Source organism: Pantherophis guttatus, chromosome 2 (genome assembly GCF_059756535.1).
Source record: "Pantherophis guttatus breed Tessera chromosome 2, ASM5975653v1, whole genome shotgun sequence".
Classification (NCBI taxonomy): Eukaryota; Metazoa; Chordata; class Lepidosauria; order Squamata; family Colubridae; genus Pantherophis; species Pantherophis guttatus.
Genome location: NC_142064.1, coordinates 91,156,110 through 91,182,298, shown reverse-complemented (window position 1 = coordinate 91,182,298; position 26,189 = coordinate 91,156,110). Strand labels below are relative to the sequence as shown.

The following is a 26,189-nucleotide window of genomic DNA, read 5'->3' as shown; positions in this document are numbered from 1 at the left end:
TGGCACTCTAAGATGTGTGGACTCCAACTCCCAGAATTCCCCATTCCCCAGCTGGCTGGGGAATTCTGGGAGTCGATGTCCATCCATCTTAAAATTGCCAAATTTGAAAAACACTGATCTAGTCTATAAAACATGTTCCTTTGGGTCTTAAATTTGCAATTCTCCTCAGAGGTTTTTAAAAATTGTAAATACATCTCTTTTGTTGGGCTTTCACTGTTCATTGATTTTAATATCCTTATTTTTTTAAAAAAATGTTTTTAATTTTCTTCTTTAGCTGCTAGAGTATTCTCTAAAAGTTGAGCTGCAAACCTTATTATGCAGCGTGATTTGTTTTACCTTAATGTGAACTGAGGTATTGTGTTTGGCAAACTATAGTTTTGTGGCTTTTTTTTAGCAACATATGGTTCAACAGATTGGTTCTAGTGGTATATTGTGTCAAGCCAGGGAGAGTTGTATGGTTGACTGTTATTTGAAGCTGGGCTTTCTAATGTAATTTTCTGGGCCGCAGCCTCCAAACCAGGTTTTAAGTTTTCTTTGCTGGTTCCATGAAGATTTTTTTTGGTCTTCAAAAAGGGGCCAAGAGAATGTAGCAAAGTAGGAATGTGACTAGGTGACAGTCTGCTTATAGGGAAATCTCTGAGGGGTTTAATATGTGCAATTCTGTTTATACACTGAAACACCAGAGATGTCTGCAGGGTGTAGTGCAGGTCAAAAACCCAGGGATGTCTGCAGATCACAAAAGTCAAGTTGACAGCTATGAGGTTGCAATCAAAACTTTGCCTGCTTATTAAGTGCATTGACCATACCCTGAGGACATCCCTGACAGGACGTCTGATTATTTTTGAAGCTAAAATACCACACATTGATCTAAAGACCTCCAGTCCGTGTCCACACCATGACAGAATAACAGAGTTGGTAGGGGCCTTGGAGGTCTTCTAGTCCATCCCATTGCTCAAGCAGGAAACGCTATACCATTTCAGACAAATGGTTGTCCAATCTCTTCTTAAAATTCTTCCAGTGTTGTAGCGTCCCCAACTTCTGGAGGCAAGTTGTTCCACATTATGAAAAAGTTTATCTAAAATTGGTTAGTCCTCTTTTAAATGTACAATCTCCTGACGCTGCAACCCTTATCACAATTTGATGGGGTTGATCAATGCCAAACAAGCCAAACCAAGGCAGTTACCCCCTCTAATAAGAAGCTTTCCATTCCCACCTGTGCCTGAAGCCTGAATGCCAGCATGGCCCAAAGCAGGAGTCCCTGCTTTTGACAGGCAGCAGCTGTATGGAAGCCTCTAAAACAATGAATGCCATTCAATCTCTCTCAGCATTGCACCTTCACACAATGGTGCCTTTGTTAAGCAAAGCTTTTATAAGGGGACTACCGCCTCCCCCTTCCGCCTCCAAGCTAGACTCTGAACTATGTTTTTAAAGTAAAGGTTAAGTACCTGAGGCATGAAGAGTTGACATACAAAAGGATCTAAAGTAAATGTATCATTCATTGGCCACAAATGAAAGCTGGGCCTTTGGGTACCGCCTCAACGCATGAAGATGAAGAACCAGACTAGCCAGAATAAATGTATACATGGCAAATTTCCTTCACCCCCAAGACTTCTCTTCAGCTGGACAATTTGCACTCAATGTAGCTTTCTCTGGAGACATCTCATGAGGTTCTGCATCCCTTCAGAGGCTTTAGAAAGTTCAAGCAGAACATCGGCTGAAAGATCTAGGTTGTAGGAAGTCAATGGAATTTCACAGTCTACCTGAATTGATCCTTTTGACTAATTTATAGATAAGGATGATGCATCAGTGAAGAAGCAGTAGACATTTGCTGGGCAAAACTGAGAGGATGGTCATGAGAGCACATTTTTAAAAATCTTCTTTTGTGCAAACAGTGAGGAAATTCCTGTCAGAACTTCTGAGTCACTGAGCCCCTGGGTGTCATTGACTGAAATGTTTAGGCCTGAGTTTCTCAATCTCAGCAACTTTAAGACATGTGGACTTCGACTCCCAAAATTCCCCAGCCAGCCTGCTGACTAGGGAATTCTGGAAGTTGAATTCCACACATCTTACCATCACTGAAGATGAGAAACATAAATTTATAATCTGAGCATCCCTGGTCACAGGCATTGGGGTTATATTGAGGGCAAGGCTGACAGAAAGTCATATAGAAAAAAATGGGTCTAGGAAATATATGGCCTGTTTGTATGTTTGTTGTTATTATTTGTATGCTGCCTAGAGTGGCATTTTTATGAGATGGGGGCTTTATAAATGTGATTAATAAATAATATACCCACATTTTGGTTCTTAAATGCTTTTACATAATTCCCCTCCTCCTCTCTCTCCCCTCCCTCCTCTCTCCCTCCCTCTCGCTCTCCTCCTCCCTCCCTCTGTCCCCCTCCCTCTCTCTCCTTACTGGCTGCCCAACTCCAGTAACTGGAGTAAATAGTAAATAGTAACATCAGGAGTCATTCAACATATTGAGAGGCAGAAAAAAAATCCTTAGATGCAGGAACTTCAGTGGAAATCAAAGAAAATCTGGAAGAACATTAATGGTTGCAATGATTATATATCAAGAGTAAGTTACCTTTGCAGTTGGACTTCATATTCTTAAAAAATATCTATAGGCTTCTGAAGTCTGTGAGGGTCATCATGGTGTCATAGGGATCATCAGAGAAGATGACTCCAAAACCTTTGGCATTTCTGTTTTTCTACAATTTATATACTCCCAAAGGGGTCATACTCCCCAAAGTAGTCCATGAGCCATGAACAAAAATCAATATAGTTGTTCTATTCATTTAAGCTTAACTGAATCTAAAATTAAATAGAGTTAATATGATTGCTCTCCAATCACATATTTCATAATCATCCCCTTTTACCACATGAAATATTACAATTTGTTAAGGATGTGCCACTCTCCAGGTCTTTAAAGTCCCCCCCCCCATTTGTTGAATAAAATAAACTAGAGGCTTAGTGCTCCTATCTTAATGCTTACTTTTTAAAGAAAATGACAGTAAGCTGTCAAAAATACTATAGGCAATCAAGAGCACGAATGCAAAATTCACATAGTAATTTCACAGAAGTTTCCAAATCATTGATAGCAGGGTTTTTGCTATAATGTGTAGAAGTTCGGATTGCTGATGCGAGATTTGAGGGAAACACAATGTTTGACTTGTATTTGGAAACTACAAATTAGGGCAAGATGTTAGAGATCTGTAAACTTCTGCTTACCATAAGGTTTGGCATTCTGTTTCCTTTCCCGTGTCCTCTGGAAGAGCTGGAACCATTTAGATTAGCAAAACTTCTGCAAAAAGGATGTAAAACATATTTATCTTGGTGTCAGCTTTATCTGATCCACTCAGCCTTGCTGAGTTCGGATGACTTCCTTTGTTACAATAACTAGTTTTCACACCTATATATCCCCAGAATATTAAAAGTCAGCCTCTAGTGTGTAGTATTTCAGGACAAAGAATTGAGAATACTGACATATTCCTTTGTGTGTGTGCATGTGTGTGCGTGTGTGTGTGTGTGAGTGAGTTAATGAACCTTCATAGAAGCAAGAGCTCTGCAACACGTATTTCTGAAAGAAATATGATTAACACAAATTATTGGCAAAATAAATTGAAAGGCATTTCAGTTTATATGCATTTAAAACTGTTCACTAAAAACAAGGTTTTCTAGATATTCTAGGAAAGGGGGATTTCCTATTTTTATCATAAAGATGTATTTAGATCTCCAAAATCAATGGGCAATGAACAATTCTGCAAATATATATTTTTAATATTATATTATTTTTTTTAAAGAAAGCGAGTGATTTTCTGATAGAATTCTCATATATGATATATATTTAAAGAATATGATATATCGAGAAAACCTGGCACATATTTCACACAGAGATTATGTGCTGGGCTGCCATTCTGATGATGGCAGCTGAAAGCTAGATTTTGACTGTGGATCAAAGCTTGCTTTATGATAACAATTGCGTTGCTATGTAACAATTGTTAAGGAGGACCTTTAGCCTGATCAATCATTAGTGGAATAAAATGATCTAGTTGCAGTTGGGTGAGCAGTGAGTGAAATTCAGTTAATTTGCACATACATTTGACCAGTTTATGATTTGTATAGATCACAATAACAATAACAACAACAACAGAAGTTGTTGCTAGGAAGGCTGGGAATGAGCAAGAATGATGTTAAAACCATGGACAAAATTATGATGGATTTGGGGGAGTAAGTTTTGATTTTCCTGAGGTGCACCCTGTGGGCATCTCTGCAGAAGTTTTATCTTGGAAGTGGAATGGGAGGGGGGAATAGTAAAAGGAGTTTAATCTCTGTATTTAGAGGAATTCTATCACTATAAAGAGAATTGCTGAGAGAACTGTTGTCTTCATGCATATCAGGCAGCAGCATAAATAAATTTAAAAAATAATGAACAAGAGGCTCTTTCCTGGAAGGCCTGTAATAATACGGGTGACAGCATAATACGAAGCTTGAAATCAAATGCTCGTCCTGCAGCTGCTTTTAGAAGATAAGAGGTTTATAGCCATTTCTCCTTATAGAAGGCAGGAAGAGAAAACAGTACTAATCAAAAGTCCCTTAGCATGACGTCCTCCAAGCCCATCTCTCATCCACAAATTTTGACCACAAAGATCATGTGACCGGAAGTTCAATGCTGGAGCAACTAGTTCTGATGGTCTCCCAAAGGAACTTCAGGATCTCCACCAAAATGTGATATGATCTCCCGATGTCCTGAATGGATCCCATTCATGCATCAGATCTCAAGCTTTAACTTCTTTTATAGATCTCTTTGTTAGCTGGAAGGATGAATAAGAATTGGAGAAGGAAAAAAAATCCCTGCACAATTAATCCTCATGATTAAAAGGTGAATTTTTCAATCCTCCAGATCCGTTGTCTCCTCCTCCCTGCTTTTTAAAACTAATCTCAGCATCTCTAACATATGCAAAAATAAAATAAGTTAATTTTTTTTGCAGGCTTGTTGCAGCTCTGCAGGCCTTCCAAGTGCCAAAGTATTCACAGAAATTTGACAAAGCTTAGGCTTGGTTTTGGTGGCTTTGGAGAAAATCCCATTTGCCCAAGAGACCCACAGAATCTTTTCAATTTGTCTAATTTGTCTTGGGATTTATCCAAATCCATTGTATGTTGTGAGTTTAGATTGAGCATTGGGGCAGGAAGGGAGGGTTTTAACTGGAAAACAAATCAGCAGTATAAGAAGCTGGCGAAGGATATCATCAAATCTAAATTTGGAGCCATCTGCCAGATATATTTATTATATCGAAAACTTAGTGTGAAGACAGCTGTAGAATTCCAAGAGCAATCATAGTGGATTATTTTATATCAAGAATCCAGGCTTCTTCAGAGGAGGAATTTTTTAAGAAGTTGATTTACCCCAGCATTAAAATGGCCCATCCTTCTTCCAAAACAACAACAACACCCCTCTAAGTAACACCCCGATTTAACTGCTTGAGGACTAGAAGACAGCTGTCTGACTCTGGTTTATCAAGATGTATCCATCATATCTGAATTAAATACTTTACCCTTAGTAACAGGAAAAGAGATGTTTGTAGAGGGCATTGGTCTTGTTCTCCTATTTAATCATTGCAATTAGAAGGGAGAGACAACATGGCACCCATAGGCATCTTATTTTAATTTTTAAATGAGCCTATTTTAACTAAAGTAGAAGAAAGCTAGTATGTTACAAAGCAAAGATTCATCTTCTGATTTCATATTTATTCATATGAACATTTAATGCTTTGTTTGAAAGTGGTTAAGTGCTCAGAAAAAAAAAACAGGGGTAAGCTGGGTTGTAATAAAGAGTCCTTTTGGTACATAGATATTTTTCTGATTGGCCACCTCATTTTTAGGATTGATCACCTCATGTCTTGGGATACCATATCATACAAGACATACACAAAAAGAGGAGAAGGTCAAAGAACACAAAGCAGATCCAGAAGAAAATGGAAAGACAACATCAAAAACACACTAAAACGACATCAATTAACAATGGTTGAGGCCACCAATAGGGCAAGAACCAGAATTTTGTCTCTCCCTTGACACCCGAGCAGCAAAAGAGGAAGTAAAAAAGTAGTTAATCTCATTCTATTTTTATGGGAATACACATAATGTGCTCTTCAAATTCCAGATGTTCCCAATAAAGCAAAAGTCCATGATTAGATGTTGTCTCCTTCATTTGGGATGTATAAGGTCTTGTGTCTTGAGCAAGGGGTTGGATTAGAAGTCTTCTGAGGTCCCTTCCAGCCGTATGATTCTATGTTCTATGAATAACATGTCAGAGTTTGTTGCAAAAATCAAATCCAGAAAACACACACAGGCAGACTGATGCAGCAGGATTCATTAACTTCTTTATATACACAATAACAGATGAAGTAAATTTTACAATACCAATAGCAGAGTTCTTTCAATGTGGTAACAAGTAGAGAGATCAGTTTCCATTTTCAGTTCAGCAAACACAAGCCCAGGCTTGTCTCATTTCAGAGCTGATTACAGAGCTTAATACAAAGAGAGCCTCGGACTTCCAGTTGGCGCCGCGGGGATACAGACGGGGAATTAGTGGGCTCTTCGGAGCCCCATGAAAACCCCATCTGTCAAGCCCCTGCCGGTAGGTCGTTGGACGTACCCTGTCCTGTAGGGACAGGGGGATAGAGAGAGACCTTCGGATAGCTGAGAGGAACGAGCAGGTTAGGCTTGCCCTCTGGGCCGGCGGCAGTGGAACGGCGGCCATGGCAGCTGCCCTGAGACTGTGGCAACCGGGATACAAGAATGTGCAGGAGGAGAAGAGGAGAAGTGGAGAGCGGAGCCAGGAGTTTGCATGCCGGGTGAGTGGACATCAACCCAGGCAGGAACTGCCCACAAACGCTGAATTACAATTAGTCTGCCCCAGCCTTAACAGCGGCTGAGAACTATTGGGGCACAAAGACAAAAGACCTGTTGGTGGATAACATAAATTATTGACTTTTTGGAAATGTTTGACTACAGATCTGGATATAATTTTTCTTTACTTTTTGGTGGATAAATGAAATTGGACTATGAGGGAGAGGAAGGAGAAGAGGAAATAATTATGCCTTCAAAAGCAAAGGAAAAAAACAAACGGAGATGGATAAAATGGTTGCCAGCTGAAAAGGGAAAGTGTAAATTCCAGGCTGCTTGTTACTTGAAAAGAGAAACTTTGTTCTTGTTATTTAAACTTTACTATTTCGAGGAAAAGACTCAGAGAACTTGATTTAGGATATGTAATCTGTTCACTGGAGGATTTATTGAAGATTAGAAAGAAGAAATTAAATGGAACAATGAAAACTGAACTAATAAACATGGCAACAAAAGAAGGGTGTGGCAATAGAAGAAGGACATGATGATACCATATATGGAATAGCTTCAGAATTAACTTTGTAGAACTCATAACTTTGATGACATTGAAATGGAAAAGATACATATTTGGACAGACTGGAGAAAGGAATAATGGAATATATAATGTAACAAGGCAACAAAATATTATATTTTGATTTAAATGAATGTAACGGTTTCTGGGTGGTTGAATAAATGCTAGGAGATACTTTCTTTCTTTCTTCTTCTTCTTCTCTATGCTCTCTCTCTATTTCTTTCTTGTAGTATCCTTCTCTTTGTTTCTTTTCCCCTCTCTATTTTCTTTTTTAATCCATTTTACTTCTTTTGTTATATTTCTACTCTCTTCTTTTTGTTAGTGTTGCCTTATTTTTTTGTATTTCTTTTATTGTAATTATTATTATTATTGCTATTACTCTCTCCTTTTTTATTATTTTCATATAAATATATAAACAATTTGATTAAGAAATAAGAGCATAAATGATTGAAGAAAAACATGATTTTTGGATGTTCTAATGCCTTTTTAAATTTTGAATTTTTAACTAGCACTACCTACATATTTAATAATCTGGAAGAAAATGTTTACTTTTAAAGGCGTTGGATGTTAAAAAGAATTATTTATAGAATTAAGAACCATAAAAAATTGATTTTAAAGTGTTTCAAAATGTTTCCTATTGAAAATAAGAAATAAGCATGGAATGGGAGAAAACTTAAGAGAGAATAGGAGTTAAGATATTTATTGAAATATACTTTTATCTTAAATTGGTAAGAGATATGGAGGAGAATAGATTGGAAAACAATATTGGTAACACATTCCGAAGTAGTTTGGAGCTAAACAACTGAATAAGAGATAAATGTTATGAATTAGTTAAATAAATGAATTTAGGAGTGGAGGAAAGCATCATACTGGAGAACAGTTAAAGTAAATTGGGAACCAGTTAAAAATAAAAATAAGAGTTAGGAGTGGAGGAAAGCATGGGCTGGAAAACAGTTAAAGCAAAGCTGTGAACCAGCCAAAAATAAAAAGTTAGGAGTGGAGGAGACCTGGGGATCAATTGAAATAAAGTTGTGAACCAGTTAAAAATAGGGGTAGGAGTAGAGGAAAGCATTGCTGGAAGGCAACTGCTTGAGTTGTGAACCAGTTTTATAATAGATTTAGGAGGAGTTAAGGAGAAGGTTGGTGTGCAGTTAAAATTATACTGTGAACCAGCTAAAATAATTAAGATAAGGAGTGGAGGAAAGCATTGCTGGAAAGCAGCTGATTAAGATGCGAACCAGCTAAAAAATAAATTTAGGAGGAAGTGGAAGAGATTTTACCGGAGAATAGTAGCTAAACTGTGAACCAGTTTAAATAAAACAGATAGGAGTATTGGAAAATACAGCTGGGAAATAGATATTTAAACTATGAACCAGTTAAAAATTAGATTCAATAAAATATGAGAATAAACTTGAAATAAATAAAATAAAATATTGTGGAAGTAATAAACTATAGAAGGAAATGTTGATTGTTTATGAAATGACTTTAAGAGAAGAAGAAAATACTTTTTGTCAAGATTATGGATATTAGATGTCATTTAAGAGAAGTAAAATATAGATTTGAGGTAATGGGTTTTAGGATGGAGGAATATATATGAAATATTGATTGTTAAAATGATAAAGATTTAGAACAGTGTTTATTGTTTAGAATTTTGGGTGTAATAGTAGAGTGATAAATGTTTAGAATAAGATTTTTTTCTTTTTTCTTTTTTTTTTTTTAAAGATGTAAATGGATAAAATTTGGAACAAAATTGATTGAGGGAATGTGAATAATTGTACTCATTTTATGCCAGACCAAACCCTTGCTCTAAAACAATGTATTTTATGTTTTATGTTTAAAAAAAAAAATAAAAAAAATTGGGGAAAAAAAAATACAAAGAGAGCCTCCTCTATACAGGGCAGTTAAGCTTCTGCACAGACTCACTTACCTAAGCCATGCCCAAACTTCTAGTTTAAGTTTCTGTTTCTAAACAGCCTACATTGGCTGAGTCTGTTACCATGCCTATTCATTGGCTGACCTTGTTACCATGTCTTCATTCAGTCCGTCCCCATTGGCTGATCTATTCCAGGCCATGAATATTCATACTCTAACATAACATGGACCATGAGTTTCATGTTTTTCATACATGTTTTTTCTTCTTCTAATTTTCTTAGTTATTCTCCATCCCATAAGATTTTCTTGTACATCCTTACATGACCTTAAGTCAGACTGACCCATAGACACTCCATGGACGAATGCATGCCATCCTGTTTTTCTCCAGAGACAATCTACAGCTCTTCCAAGGTCATCCCAATGCAAGTATATACCTAGATCTACCTTACTTTCTTGAAGATACAGACTTGTTCCATATTTATTATCACAGAGATGTTTGCACTTTAATTGCCTCTTTGCCTGTACTTTTAAACAATTCATGAAGTATTTCATCTGCATCTGCTGCTTTTCTATTTGACAGTTGGCCTACGGCTTCTTATATACCTCACTTTCTAAGGAAGACAAGTTTCTAAATCTCTCTACAAATGCTTCTATCATTTAATCTGGTTTGTAAAAGAGTTCACTGTAGTCATTCCATTTTCTTTTTATCTCATTTGTCTCTATTAGATCACATCCATGATTATTCTTGAGCAGCTGTATCTGAGCTGTGATTTCTCTGATCATCTTTTAAAAAGTTCTTCCACTTTCCCTTTCTTGTTATTTTCCCTCTATTTATGTATATCTTTTCTTGTTCTGACTTGCTCGATGCTGAAAGTCTGTGTTTGGTTATTATACATTGTTCTAGTTATCTACAGCTTTTATCTTCTAGCTTTCTCTGGCTATCATAAAGAGCTTACTCTGAAAGTCACTTGGAACTTCTCTTCTTTGAAATTTTTGGGAATATTTGTCCTCTCCAGTTTACAAAAAGTCTATTATCTCTTCTAGTAGTTGCTCAGTTTCTCTTTTGCATACATTGAATATACTGAAACTGTTTCTTAGACTGATCTGATTAAATTTCTTGCAGGTTACTTTTAAAGCTTTCTCCTTATAACTGATGCTAATAACTTGTGATTTATTCTACAAACTATACATAAAAGTGCTCTGGCTGAATGTCTACGGAGATTCTCAATCCTTCAGGTCATGGTTGTTCCAAAAGTGCTTTTTGGCAATTGGTCTTTCTTAGGTTTTTTTTTTTAAAAAAAATGTTTCGCTTCTCATCCAGGAAGCTTTTCATCCAGGAAGCTTCTTCAACTGAAAGATTTCATAGAAAATATAAAAAACAAAAAAGTCCAGTTGCCTTTTGGAAAAAAGGACCTCTGGGACATCCTGGCTGAATAGATTGCAATTTTCAGTGATGACGATGACAATCAGTGGTAATGATTTCAATTTGATTCCAGTGTTGCCCATCTGAATGTTGTAGAGTTGTGTTTTGGTATTGGCATAACCAAGAATAATCGTCACAACTTTATTAACACATTCTTTGTCCAGTAGTGGTATTCACTTACCTTCACTACCAGTTCGCCAATGGGAGCGTGCTCACGTGCGCCACCTGTGCACATGTGCAGAGCCTTCTGTGCATGTGCAGAGTGTCCATGATGACATCCGGGTGAGTGGGCGGAGCCTCCTGCCGCTGCTGCTACCAGTTCGCTTGAACCGGGGAGAACTGGTAGAATCCCACCATTGTCGTTGTCTTGGTTGACTCAGCCTTCCATCCTTCCGAGGTGGGTAAACTAAGGGCCCAAATTGTTGGGGACAATATGCTGATTCTGTAAACCGCTTAGAGAGGGCTGTAAAGCACTATAAAGGGGTATATAAGTCTAAGTGCTATTGCTATTGCTACCCAATCTAAAATCTTCCTATAATTTCAAATTCTTCTATTTCACCAGCTTTGGCATGTTAATGACTTACATCTTTTCAACACATTGTATTTAGCACATTTTGCAATTTGCCATGTAACTCCTCAGTCTCTTCTGCCATTGAATCAGGAATATGGCCATACCTTTTGTAATATTGATTTTCTCTGACTACCCCACTAATTCATTCCAATATGATCCTGTAGATTATTGCATTATTGATGAACTCATAATTAGCCATCTCCCTTTGGAATATCGTTGTCACTCCATTCTTTCATGGGCCCTTATACTCTGAATAGTATGTCATATAATCATTGGATGTAAAGTAGCCTCTTATGGTCTACCTAAGTTCCCTTCCCCCCACCCCCAAACAGCTTGTTTAGCATACAATTTAGATATAATTCCTCCGCAGAATATTTGCTCTTTCTGTGTTTCAGCAGGGAAGCCTTGTGTAAGCAACAGTGCAATTTGCAGAGAAGTCTTGAGCAAGCTAATCTAATCACCAAAGTGATAGCTACCGCAGTTGCTTCCCCAATATTTATGCCTAGCAGCATAACTTTTAGCCTGATTTTTTTTCAGATTGCAAATGAAAAGCACCTCTCCAGATTTTTACTGAAAATAGGAAGTGAGGGGGGAGGGGGAACGGGATTTCTCTCCTAAATTATTTTTTTCCCCCTAGGTTAAAAGTATATAATTTCACAAGGAACAATTCAGGACACATCCTGCTGTGAACCTATTGCTCAATTATTTTCAGCAGCAGTGAGCTGCCTACAGTTCTTTACTTGGTAGGTAACCCCTGTGAATCTGAGGCACCCAGCACTGAAGATGACAGCTGATGCTGAGTTATTGGTGCATGACTCCAATGCCATAACAGCGTGAGATCTTCTACCAGAGTTTCTTGGTGCTTGCCTAGTTTGTAGATGTCAGGAGCTTGGTTAAACAGGGTTGGCTTGAATCACATGGCAATGTCATATTATAAGCTTCTGGGATATGGAGCAGTTAATGCGAAACAATATTATCGTGTCTGTCTTATTTCCAGACAATCAACACGAGATGCAACGTTCACGATTCCAAATTGCACCCGAAGCGTCAGTGTAGAAAAACAATCAATATCAAAAGCATTAAAATAAAGAGGAGCTACTAATGGGAGTCAGATTAATTTGTAAATGGTAGACAGCACCAATAGGCAGTGGAGAGAGAGAGAGGGAGGGAGGGAGGGAGAGAGAGAAGGAGGGAGGGAGGCAGGGAGATAGAAAGAGGGAGGGAGAAAGAGAGAGATAGAAATATAGAAATAGAGATAGATAGATAGGTAGATAGATAGATAGATAGATAATAAATACATAGATGATAGATAGATGATAGATAGATAGATAGATTATAGATAGATAAATGATAGATGATTGATAGATAGATAGATAGATGATAGATAGATAGATAAATGATAGATGATTGATAGATAGATGATAGATGATAGATGATAGATAGATGATAGATGATAGATACTGTAGATAGATAGATAGATAGATAGATAGATAGATAGATAGATAGATAGATAGACAGACAGACAGACAGACAGACAGACAGACAGACAGACAGACAGATAGAAACAGTGTGGAGGAAATATGCAATCCTAATGAATTCATCCATTATCTTCTTTGAATTTTGAATTCAAGAATTTGGAAGTAAGGATAAATCTTGTTAAAGATTTTAAAATGGGACATGTTTCTGGTCAAATATGATGCAGCTAAAAAGAGGTGGGGGGGAGGGTAAAGGAACTGGAGTCTTTTAACTCATGAAAATAAGAATCTGTTGCTTTGTCAGTTATCTTGAAAAGAAAGTCTATTAGGAAGCAAATTCCAGGTTTTGGAGCCTATACAGTTTTATTTCTCCTAGTAAGGATTGGACAGTTATCAGAAGAATGACTGAAAGTCACCAACTGCTGAGCAGGTGAGAAATTTAGCCAAGTAATCAAAGCAGGGAAATGGACGTATCTGAATAAAAATGGGGTGAAATGAGGTGGTAGTTTTGGCACAGAATATATAGATTCAATTGCCAGAAACCAAGGGGATGACCAGCAATAAAAATAAAAAAAAACTGTCAGATGGAGAAAAGGAAGGAAGGAAGGAAGGAAGGAAGGAAGGAAGGAAGGAAGGAAGGAAGGAAGGGTTCAGTTGGATGTTATTATTTCCAGAGAATTGTTCAGCAATGGGGTGCAAAATCTTGGGTGGATTTTTAACAGAATTGTTCATTTAATAATAATTGCATTAGCTTTTTATTTGCTTAAGAGGGAAAACACTATAACTGGAACAGCTAAGGGTGACTTTAGGTTCTATCAGCTATGGGATAGGAATGAGATGAATGGAACATTGCTGAGGCATGTTCATACTGTGGTAAAGTGCAAGTCAGGAAAGAAATCAGATAAAAAAGATCTTCCACTTCATTGGTGGCCACAGGACAGCAGCCTCTACTGCACTAGAGGGCAGAGGAGACCAGATAAATCTCAGGGCACTCATAGAATGGCTGCAGTGGTGACAGTATCTGCAAGATTTTATTAGACTCTCCCATTGATGCCTTCTGGAGGAGGAACAAAGTCTTGGCTCTATCCAAGCCCTGCTATCTGCCATGTTTAGGCTGAAAAGAACAGAATGCCTCTAACCTGCTGAAATATGTGATGATTAGATAGCCCATGGAAGGGCTTTGTTAATTGTTCTGTTTTGGTTTATCTTCAGATTTACTTTAAAACAAAATATTTTCATATTTATTTATTTATTTATCTATTTATCTCTCTATCATGTATCATCTACTTACTAACGTCTATCTTCTTTCTTCTCTCTCTCTCTCTATCTCATCTATCTCTTATCATTCATTCATCCATCAATCTATCATTTATTATCTATCTATATAATCTTCTATCTATCTATCTATCATCTATCTATCTCTATCATTTATTCATTCATTCATCTATCTATCATCTATTATCTATCTATAATCTATAATCTATCATTTATTATCTATCTATATAATATTCTATCATTATCTATCTATCTATCAATCAATCAATCATCTATCATCTATCATCTATCTATCTCTATCATTTATCTATCTATCATCTATTATCTATCTATAACCTATAACCTATAACCTATAACCTATAATCAATCTATCTATCTATCTATCTATCTATCTATCTATCTATCTATCTATCTATCATCTAGCTAGCTGTCATCTCTACCATCTATTTATTTATTTCATATTATTAGTGGCCCAGAGTTGCATTCATGAGCTGGGCAACCATGTAAATTGATCAAACAATCAAAACAACAAAATCATAATTCTCCCACTCCATAGATTGATGGAACCACTTCCTAGGCTTCCTGTTTCACTCTTTCTCAAAAATATAGGCAGCTCAAGAACCTTCCTTCTGCCTCCTTTTTTAGGTTTCCTTATACCCTTCGGTCCAACTGCATCATGTTTATTGTTAGTCTGGTTTCAAACCTTTTAAATTGCTTTTTTTCCTCTCTATTGCTCTGCTCCAGATTGATCGGGAGGTTTCAGGTGAAGCTCAACTGATGTTACCGACAAAGAAATTATTTCTGCCTACGTTGTCATTCTCTGTGCAGCACAGCATGGCATTTGTCTTTCATGTCTATTCTAGGCTCTAAAATTAAGCTTCTATTGTCACCTCCTTTCTCTTCCTAGATAGGCCCTGACGTCTCTGCTCCTGTGGTATAAAAGAAACAGGAGGGGGGAGATGATAGCCTTAAAGGGCAAAGGTCATGCTCTGATACCCATTTACCTGGGAATACATCCTACTGAACTGTGGGTGTGTATCAGGGATGAAATCCAGCAGGTTCTGAGAGGTTCTGGAGAACTGGTAGCGGAAATTTTGAGTAGTTCAGAGAACCGGCAAATGCCATCTCTGACTGGCCCCCAGAGTGGGGTGGGAATGAAGATTTTGCAATATCCTTCCCCCAGGAATGGGGAGGGAATAGGGATTTTGTAGTATCTTTCCCCTGCCATGCCCACCAAGCCACACCCACCAAGCCACACCACACCCACCAAGCCATGCCCACAGAACCGGTAGTAAAAAAAATTGGATTTCACCACTGGTGTGTATGTGTACCTTCCAGTCAATGATGACTCCTGGCAACTACCTGGAGTAATCACTAGTTTTCTGGAAAATATTTTAGAAGTGGTGTGCCATTATTTGTTTCCTCCCAGGACTGAGAGAGAAGATGTCATCGTTCCAAGTAACGGACTCAGGGAAGTCACTTTGCTTAGGTTCAAGAGATCCTTTATTGAGTACATCATATTGGCACTTAGAAAGCTAGCTGTAAATTATTCCTGCCCTTAGGGATAGTTAAAAGAATGAGACCTCCCCACCCCCCTTTGTCTCTCAGGTCACATGGGCCAATCAGTCCAGATGTAGGTTCCCACTTAATTTCAACAGGTGTCCATTGACGTGACCTGTATTCTCACACCGACTGATTAGAGGTGGGTTTCAGCAGGTTCTGACCAGTTCTGGAGAACCGGTAGTGGAAATTTTGAGTAGTTAGGAGAACCAGTAGTAAAAATTCTGACTGGCCCCACCCCCATCTATTCTCTGCCTCCCAAGTCCCAGCTGATGGGGAGGAAATGGGGATTTTGCAGTAACCTTCCCCTGGAGTGGCGTGGGGTGGGAATGGAGATTTTACAGTATCCTTCCCCTGCCACGCCCACCAAGCCACGCCCACAGAACCGGTAGTAAAAATTTTTGAAACCCACCACTGTGACTGATAGACATTATGACTAACCAGCTAAGGCACCACATTCCTAAGTGTCCCCCCTCCCCCTCCCCCTGGAATGGCAACCAAGAAATGAAGCAGAACTAAGTATGGCTTCAACCTGCAAAAACCGTTTTGCAGGTTGACAGAGTGACTGGACCAAGGTCACCCAGCTGGCTTTCTGCTTAAGGTAGGACTCGAACTCATGGCCTCCTGGTTTCTAGTCTGATGCTTTAACCACCACACCATGGCTTGCATCTTATTAAACTAAATGGGATTTACTGTATTTTGTAATATATATAGGTAGTCCTCGGTGTACGACCACAATTGAGCCCAAAAATTCCATTGTTAAGTGAGACATTTCTTAAGTGAGCGTTGCCCTAGAAACAGACTCACTGACCTTTGGACGAAGCAGACAATCCCAAAAAGAAATTAATCACCATTTTTTTCCCCCTTGCTCTTGGAGAACTAGTCCTATGATAAGGACTTATACAGGTAGTCCTTGACTTATGACCACAATTGAGCCCCAGATTTCTGTTGCTAAGCAAGACATTTGTTAAGTGAGTTTTGCCCCATTTTGCGACCTTTCTTGCCACAGTTGTTAAGTGAATCCCTGCAGTTAGTAACATGGTTGTTAAGTGAATCTGGTTTCCCCATTAACTTTGCTTGTCAGAAGCTTGCAAAAAGGGATTACACTGCAACCGTCATAAATATGAGCCAGTTGCCAAGCGTCTGAATTTTGACCACGTGACCATGGGGACACTGCAGTGGATGTAAGTATGAAAAATGGTCATAAGTCACTATTGTGGCTTTGGTCACTAAATGAATGGTTGTAAATCGAAGACTACCTATCCATGTTTATATGATAGCTGCAAGGATCCCTGATCTTGGAAGAAATCAATCCCTTATCTGGTACACCTACCCACCACTGAACATTATTCAGCAAATGTATGGAAGCAAAATATTTTTTTTCCCCCTGGGAGTGGGGAATAACATTAAAGAGGGTTTTTATTTTTTATTTTTTTTAAAATGGTGGAACAAGAGATCAGGAATGAAGGCTCGAGGCAGCCTTTTCTCTACGTGTCCCCAAACTGCTTTTCTCCCACAGAGATTCCAGCAGGTTTATTTGCACAAACTTGTTTGAAAATGCTGTAAGGGAAACTGTGTTTGGGGAAATAACGTTCAACTGAGAAAACATTAAGCATCACTGGGCTTCCCTGTTCAAGATCCCACCCATGCAATGCTATATTTCCCAGAAAAATACACCGGCTTTTGTTACATCCACTGGGCCACCCCAGAGGATGTAACAGGCAGAAGGAGGTGACTGCCTTGGGTAGTGGACACTGAGAAACAGCAGGAAAAAACAGTTGGAGGAAGATGCTCTGCATATGGTGTCTGACATGCTCTCCCAGCCAGCTTCCTGCCTTTAGGCACCATCTCCCATCTCCAGGATAGAAGAAAGTTTAACTGCCAGCCCAGTTGATATTTGCACAAGGCATGGCATGGGTTGCCTCAAGCAACAAAATATCTCGGATCAGCACTGCATATACCCTTTAGATATCTAAACACACAGCTTGAGACAGCTGAACCAAAAAAAAAAAAAAAAGCTCTAAGCTAAACATCGGAAGACCTCTCTTCCTTGTTGGAAGAAACTTGGTGCTGTGTTGGTATTGCAGACACACTTTTGCCCATCTGCAGAAGAATCATATTCTTTTTTTTTTTTTTTTAGAAAAAAAGGCCCTGTGCTTTAATAAGTTTTATTTAGAGAGGGAGAGAAGAAAGAAGAAAGGAAGGAAGGAGGAAGGGAGGGAGGCTTATTTACAGAGGGAGGGAGGAAGGAAGGATGGAAGGAAGGAAGGAAGGGCTTATTTATAGAGGGAGGGAGGGAGGAAGGAAGGAAGGAAGGAAGGAAGGAAGGAAGGAAGGAAGGGCTTATTTACAGAGGGAGGGAGGGAGGAAGGAAGGAAGGAAGGGCTTATTTACAGAGGGAGGGAGAAGGGAGGGAGGAAGGATGGATGGAAGGAAGGGCTTATTTACAGAGGGAGGGAGGGAGGGAGGATGGAAGGAAGAGCTTATTTATAGAGGGAGGGAGGGAGGGAGGGAGGGAGGAAGGAAGGAAGGAAGGAAGGAAGGAAGGGCTTATTTACAGAGGGAGAGAGAAGGGAGGGAGGAAGGAAGGAAGGAAGGAAGGGCTTATTTACAGAGGGAGGGAGAAGGGAGGGAGGGAGGATGGAAGGAAGGGCTTATTTACAGAGGGAGGGAGGGAGGGAGGGAGGAAGGAAGGAAGGAAGGAAGGAAGGAAGGAAGGAAGTGCTAAAGATCCAAGTCTTTCTTGAATTAATATACTATATCTCTTTACCTTTCTTATTTTCTTTTTTCAAAAACACATAGTGCAGAGATGATGGTGCTTATTTTCAAAAAAGAAAATAAGATTTTTCTGCAAAGATATAAAATATACTGCAAAATAAGATTTACAGAATAGATGCTGCAAGCCATCATAGTCTAGGGTGCAGCCCATTGGTGGTTCCCAAACAAGATCTGGGTCAGAAAAGCTGTATTCAAAGGAAAAGATGAGAGCTGCGAGATGAGAGTGGGGAGGCAAAGTGGAGAAGATCGGAGCATGGTATGTGCTATGTAGGCTCTCCTTTGTCCTCTGAGCTCCCCTTCAGTATTAAGTGCAGCTGTATTTTTTGCATGGAACGCGGAAGTGGACCTCCCAAGCAGCAAAGCATCTCAAGCTCTTCTCTGAGTTTAAGGCCATCAGAACAAGGTAGCAGCTGCTTGTCTGGGATACTTTGAGGGACAAGCCAGGTGGTTGAATTGAGCTCTTATCTTCTGGAGCGGTGATGCCAGTGTAGTAAGAGCCTGGTGGCATGGCAGACTAAAGCACTGTTATTAACATCAGCTGCCTGCAATTACTGCAAGTTCAAATCTCACCAGGCTCAAGGTTGACTCAGCCTTCCATCCTTTCTAAGGTAGGTAAAATGAGGACCCAGATTGTGGGGGCAATAAGCTGACTTTGTATAAAATATACAAAAGTATGAAGGCTATTGCTTAACACATTGTAAGCTGCCCTGAGTCTCCGGAGAAGGGCGGCATATAAATCAAATTTAAAACAAACAAACAAACAACAACATAATCCAAAATTCCTTTCTTTGAAAGTAACCAATGCACCATGGGAATGGGTTCTAGAGAATGATCTTCTTTATGCTTATAGTAGCAAATACACTGTTCCTAATAGCAGTAGCGCTTAGACTTATATACCACTTCATAGTGCTTTACAGCCCTCTCTAAGCAGTTTACAGAGTCAGCATATTGTCTTCAACAATATGGGTCCTCATTTTACCGACCTCAGAAGGATGGGAGGCTAAGTCAACCATGAGCCAGTGTGGCTCGAACTCCTGGCTGTAGGCAGAGTTAGCCTGCAATGCTGCATTCTAACCTCTGTGCCATCACGGCTCCTAATGTAGTAAAGGCCAACTGTATATAAGAAATCTGAAGATTAGGATCACAAATACCCTTCTGAGAATTCAAGCAGGCCTAGAAATGTGCATATATTATAAAAAGGCAGTCCATCACCAGGTTGGTTCATGTGTATGAAAAAAGGAAGGTTCTACATTTAGGCAAGAAAAAACAAAATGCACAGGTATAGTATATGTGGTAGTAACTGTGAGAGGGATCTTGGTGTCCTAGTGGACAACCATTTAAATATGAGCCAGCAGTGCACTGCAGCTGCCAAAAAAGCCAACACAGTTCTAGGCTGCATAAACAGAGGGATAGAATCAAGACCACGTGAAGTGTTAATACCACTTTATAATGCCTTGGTAAGGCCACAGTTGGAATACTGCATCCAATTTTGGTCTCCACGATGTAAAAAAAGATGGTGAGACTCTAGAAAGAGTGCAGAGAAGAGCAACAAAGATGATTAGGGGACTGGAGGCAAAAACATATAAAGAAAGGTTGCTGGAATTGGGTATGTCTAGTTTAATGAAAAGAAGGACCAGGGGTGACATGATAGCAGTGTTCCAATATCTCAGGAGCTGCCACAAAGAAGAGGGAGTCAAGCTATTCTCCAAAGCATCTGAGGGTAGGACAAGAAGCAATGGGTGGAAACTAATCAAGGAGAGAAGCAACTTAGAACTACAGAGGAATTTCCTAACAGAACAATTAATCAGTGGAACAACTTGCCTCCAAAAGTTGTGAATGCTCCAACGCTGGAAATTTTAAAGAAGAGATTGGATAACTATTTGTCTGAAATGGTATAGGGTTTCCTGCCTAAGCAGGGGGTTGGACTAGAAGACCTTCAAGGTGCCTTCCAACTCTGTTATTCTATTCTATTCTATTCTGTTCTGTTCCATTCCGTTCTGTTCCGCTCCACTCCGCTCCGCTCCATTCTATTTATTACTTATCTGCATGCCATCTTATCTCTCAATCCTTGATCATTGCTAATAGAGATTTGTCAGACAAATGTATGAACTCTTCCCACCAAAAATATTGACATCAAATCGTGTGCAAGTTCTGTCTCTGTTGATATGGCCCATCCTCATCCACAACAAGTCATCACTTAGCAGTACAGTGAAGGAACGATCAACCTAGATTTGCAAACAAGCCTCGTGACATTTCCTATACTGGTGCTACACCACTGCTGGTGACCTTACAGAGGATGTGATTCAATCTGTGTTATCATAGACACAGACTGACTCATATCCTTGTTTACCAAATCGAAATCCTTGCTCTAAAATGAAAAAAGAAAAAGAGCAAGAGAAATATCTGGCACAATTTAGAGAGCAGATTTCAATGCTCAGGAAGCCCAGAATGAGGCATAAGTTTGAACAAGCTGGTCTGTCAGTGCTCATGTTCCATAATATACCCATTTCCCACAGGCCAAATGTTCACTTGGGGAAACAGCAAATAAACTTGAGCTGCAAATGAGGGAGATGAAATGAATGCTAATTTTTAAGACATATGTAAAAACTACAGGATGCCATAATGCAACAGTGACCTTCCCACTTTTTTCTTCTCTCTCTTTTTTTTTTTTACAGATTCTGTTCCTGCAGCCTAATACGCTAGAAATTAAAGATAGAAGACTTCCTCTCTGTATCACTAGGCCAGGAAAAGCTTCATATTTTAGGGATAATTTGATCAGTTCTGCTTGAATTTTGCTCAATTCCAAACATTTCTAGACACTTTTAAGAGGAGAATTGTGTTACCCTACAACAGCATAAATCTAGTAACTCCATTTCCAACAGATTTTATTAAAAAGGTTTAATCTTTCATGGGTTACATGGTTTACTTCATCAGACGCATGGTGTGGCCAAACCGGGCATCTGATGCAGTGGTGCGTTTCACTTGACTTCGCTACCGGTTTGGAACTGTGAGCACGTGTGAGCATTCGCAGAGCATCCGTGATGACGTCTGGGCAGATGGGTGGAGCCTCCCGCCCCCACCACTACCAGTTTGCTTGAACCGGGGCGAACCGGTAGAAACCCACCACTGATGTGATGAAGTTTGCTGTAGCTCGCAAAAACTTAATGCCTTTTAATAAACTTTGCTACTCGGAAAAGAGACCACCAGACTCCTTCAGAACATTTGTAGGACTCCGTTCAATATGTTTTCCATTCCAATCCTTAGCCGACTACAATTGAACCCAAAATTTATGTTGCTAAAGAAGACAGTGAGTTTTGCCCCGCTTTACGACCTTCCTTGCCACGGTTGTTAAGTGAATCAGGCTTCCCCATTGACTTTGCTTGTCAGAAGGTCTCAAACGGTGATCACATGATCCCGGGACACTGCAACCATCATAAATACTAGTCAATTGCCAAGCATCTGAATTTTGATCGTATGACCATGGGGATGCGGCAATGGTCGTACATGTGAAAAACAGTCCTAAGTCACTTTTTTTCAGTGCCGTTGTAACTTTGGTCACTAAATGAACTGTTGTAAGTTCAGGACTATCTGTATAAAAACTTCATCTAGCAAATCCTGTAATACTATTTCCAAATAATTGCAAGCCTGTAAAAGGAGACATATGTCATCAAACATATATTTAGGCAACAAATAAAATGGTTTATAGGTGGGTTTCTTTTGTAGATTTAATTCCCCTCTTTCCTCCAGGATGTCAAGCTGACCTACTTAGTCTTCCCTCTTCTAATTCCCTCCCCCCACAAAGACCAATCCTGTGAAGTAGGTTTATTTATTTCTTTTTATTTGTTAAATTTATTTGCTACCTATCTTGCCGTGGGACTATTCCAGGTGATTTACAGTAATAAAAAGAAAGAAAAATTAAAGGCATGTAAACAGAAGTAAAATAATAGAACAATAAAATAAACAATGACAAAGGAATACAACGAGAATGAATGCATCAATGTGATAACCAAATTCAGGTTAGCCTAAGCGAGAGTGACTGGCTCAAAGCTTTCATAATGAGGCTGGATTTGAATCTGCATCTCTCAGGTGCTAGTCTAGTACCTTAACTATAGCACCACACCATGGGGTAGTCCTCAAGTCCTCAAATTACAACAGTCACTGAGCCCAGAATTATGATTGTTAAGCCATGGTGGTTTTAAATAGATCACCGTGTGGCCGGATCTGATTTTATGACCTTTTTTTGCTGTGGTCCTTAAATGAACGCCTTGGAACATAGCAGTTGTAAAGGGAATGCCGTAGATGTTAAACAAACTTATTTTATGAAGTGGCATTTTTTTTGACTGGAAACCAGAAGCGCTGCAAATCAGGGGTGGGTTCTACTTACCTTTACTACCAGTTCACATCGCGGCTGCATGCGCAGATCATCTATGATGACGTCCGGGTCAGTGGGCGGAGCCTCCCGCCAGTTTTACTACTGGTTCTTGTGAACCGGTCCAAACCTGGGGCAACCCACCACTGCTGCAAACCAATATTAAAAAAAAGCTCACATGACCATAAGCGCAAGCTAGTTGCCAAGCATTGAAAATATAATCATGTGACTGGGGGGGGCACAACTGTCGGAATACTGGAAACAGGTTGGAGATAGCTCTGGGAAGGTCTGTCGTAACTTGAAACGGTTGCTAAGTGACTGGTCGTTAAACGAGAACTCCCTATAGATGGCCTTCAACAAAATAACAATTACATAAAAAATAACTACTTACCATTTATAGCAGCTTTTCTCAATCTGCTTCTGTTCACATGTATTGAACTATGACTTCTATAATTTCTAGCCAGTTGGTGAAAGCTGAGATATGCCACTTGTTGATTCTGCACTTGATGTTCCTTCCTCCCTAAAATAGAGAAAGGAGTTTCAAGTGCCCAGGAATAGGAAAATATAAAATAAACAATATATATATATATATCAAAAATGGCAAAATGTAAAACATGGATCATCGTGGAATATGGAATGCAAATAGTACTTGGAAAACCCAGCACACCAAATATCTGCGGCACATGAAGGAGAAAGGGGAGAAAACTTCTAGTTGGATTTCCCGCTACAGGGAGTACAGATAACCCAATTGTGCTTACAACCGCAATTGAGCCCCAACATTTGCGTTGCTAAGCAAAACAGTTCTGAAATGAGTTTTGCCCCATTTTACAATCTTTCTTGCCCCAACGGTGAAGTGAACCCTTGCAGTTGTCATGTAGTCATTAAGCGAATCTGGCTTCCTCCATTGACTCTGTGTGTTAAAAGCTGGTTGGGAAGGTTAGCAATGATGATCAGGAATATATGCCAGTTGCTAAACGCTCAAAGCGCCAACTCAGGAAGCTCAAACTGCCCAAGGAGTTGCTGATACAGTTCTACAGAGGAATTTTTGAGTCTGTCATCTGCGCCTCTATAACTGTCCTGTTTGGTTCTGCAACCCAACAAGACAGGCACAGGCTTCAGAGGATAATTAGAACTGCAGAAAAAACAATTGCTACCAACCTGCCTTCCATTGAGGACCTGTATACTGCACAAGTCAAAAAGAGGGCTGTGAAAATATTTACAGACCTCTCACATCCTGGACATAAATTGTTTCAACTTCTACCATCAAAAAGACATTATAGAGCACTGCACATCAGAACAACTAGACACAAGAACAGTATTTTCCCGAATGCCATCACTCTGCTAAACAAATAATTCCCTCAACTCTGTCAAACTATTCACTAAATCTGCATTACTATTAATCTTCTCATCGTTCCTATCACCCATCTCCTCCCACTTATGACTGCATGACTGCAACTTGTCGCTGTATCCTTACGATTTATATTGATTGTTTCCTAGTATGATTGGATGGCTTATTTGTACCCTGTGACAATCATTAAGTGTTGTACCTTATGATTCTTAACGAATGTATCTTTTCTTTTTTATGTACACTGAGAGCATATGCACCAAAGACAAATTCCTTGTGTGTTCAATCACACTTGGCCAATAAATAAATAATTCTAAAAATTCTAAATTTTGATCCATGGAGATGCTGCAATGGTGTGAAAAACGGTTTTAAGTAACTTTTTTTCAGTGTCACTGTAACTTCGAACGGTCACTACACAAATGGTTGTAAGTGGAGGACTATCTGTATAGCAAATTCAGCCCAATGTGCTTCAGGCTGTTTTCTTCTCTCATTGCAGACCTCAGCTCTCAATACAACGCCTTGAAGAGGCATGGGACAAGAGAAGGCTAAAAGGAACAATCCTTCTGCAGATATTCCTTCATGGGAGACCAGAGGTGGGTTCTACTTATCTTTACTACTGGTTTGCAGTGGGGCTGTGGGCATTGGCTCGCTTTGCTCGTGTGCATGTGCACTCTTCTGCGCATGCGCAGAAGCGTTTTAATGACATCAGGGTCAGTGGGCGGAGCCTCCTGCCGGTTTTACTACCAGTTCTATAGAACCGGTGCGAACCGGGGGCAACCCACCACTGTGGGAGACACACATTTTAAGCCTCATGCTTTTAAATCAAACACTTGTAGGCTCTGTGCTTTTTTTTTTTTTTCCAGGTCAAGATTTTTTTCTTTTCTTTGCCTGTGTAGTTCTTAAGGTCTCTTCTAATCCTGCTTTATTCCATCTGGATGCCCGAGTAATGCTAGGAGACATTTTTTTTGCTTTTCTTCAGAAGCTGTCTTGCAGCCGCTTCCCTCCTGCCATCTCCTTTACGCTGAATTTGTAATCTGCTTCTCCTGATGAGATTCACTCTAAGGACTCTGTTCCAAAATCTGTTCTCAACAGACGTGTTTGGTCTTTAGCTTTGAGAGCTACGTGCTGTTCTCTTAAGATGTTCACACAAAAATTAAGAGTCCTAATGCCAAGTAGACTCTGATGACTTGTCAGGGAAATGGTTTAGGATTTAGTTTGGCAAACTAAACACTAAACGACACTTAAGCCAAATTCCCAAGAATATCAGTGATCTCTGAGTTCAACATTTGACTTAGGATGCACCATCATTTTCTTGAAGAAAAGATTAGTTGCACCGGGCAACTGATTTGGGAATAAGTTATTATATAACTTCCATTTTAAAATGAGAGTTTTTGTAAGGAAGCAGGGCATTTTTGTGTACAGGTACGTATACAAGTTTTGAATACATTTTTGTATACTCAACTTGCGACCATAATTGAGCCCAAAATTTCTCTTGTTAAGTGAGAAGTTTTGCTAAGGGAATTTTGCTCCATTTTATGACCTATCTTGTCACGGTTGTTAAGTGAATAATTGCTGTTGATAAGTTAGTAACCCGGTTGTTAACTGAATCTGGCTTCCCCATTGATTTCCTTGTCAAAAGGTTGCAAAAGGTGATCATATGATCTTGGGACACTGCAATGGTCATAAGTATGAATCAATATTTTTGTACTCAGTTCTTTATACCATCTACATTCTGTCAACATCCAGCTTGAGCATCCAAATAGAAGTCCAGGATCATTTCAATTCTGAAAAGCTTACAGTTTATTGAATACATAGTGTGGTAATGGCAAGGTAAAACTAACTCTGAATTTCTAAGGCACCAGTTCACAGTATTAAACAATGAATTTCTCAGCCCAACCCCCAGGCTTCCATGTAGACCACGTAAACAAGTTCTCTTTCTTATGGGAACCATCTGCCTTCTTCTTCATACCTGTTGATATGACCTTGAAAAGTGTCGAGACTCTCACAAGCTTCCGTGGAACTACAGAAGTCTCACTTCTCCAAACTAACCCATTTGTAGTCAACAACTCCCATCCTTACTCTAATGACAAGTGGAAACGAAGAGGCACAT

At 39.3% G+C, this 26,189-nt stretch overlaps 1 long non-coding RNA gene across 1 annotated transcript; it reads right to left on the bottom strand.

Annotated features, from left to right (window-relative positions):
* Positions 1-254: 254 nt before the first annotated feature.
* On the bottom strand, positions 255-23,254 carry LOC148115198 (uncharacterized). Its single transcript, XR_015731908.1, has 2 exons — positions 23,126-23,254; positions 255-3,301 (listed from the first exon to the last, which is right to left on the bottom strand). It is a non-coding gene; the product is annotated as an uncharacterized LOC148115198 (long non-coding RNA).
* Positions 23,255-26,189: the final 2,935 nt, after the last annotated feature.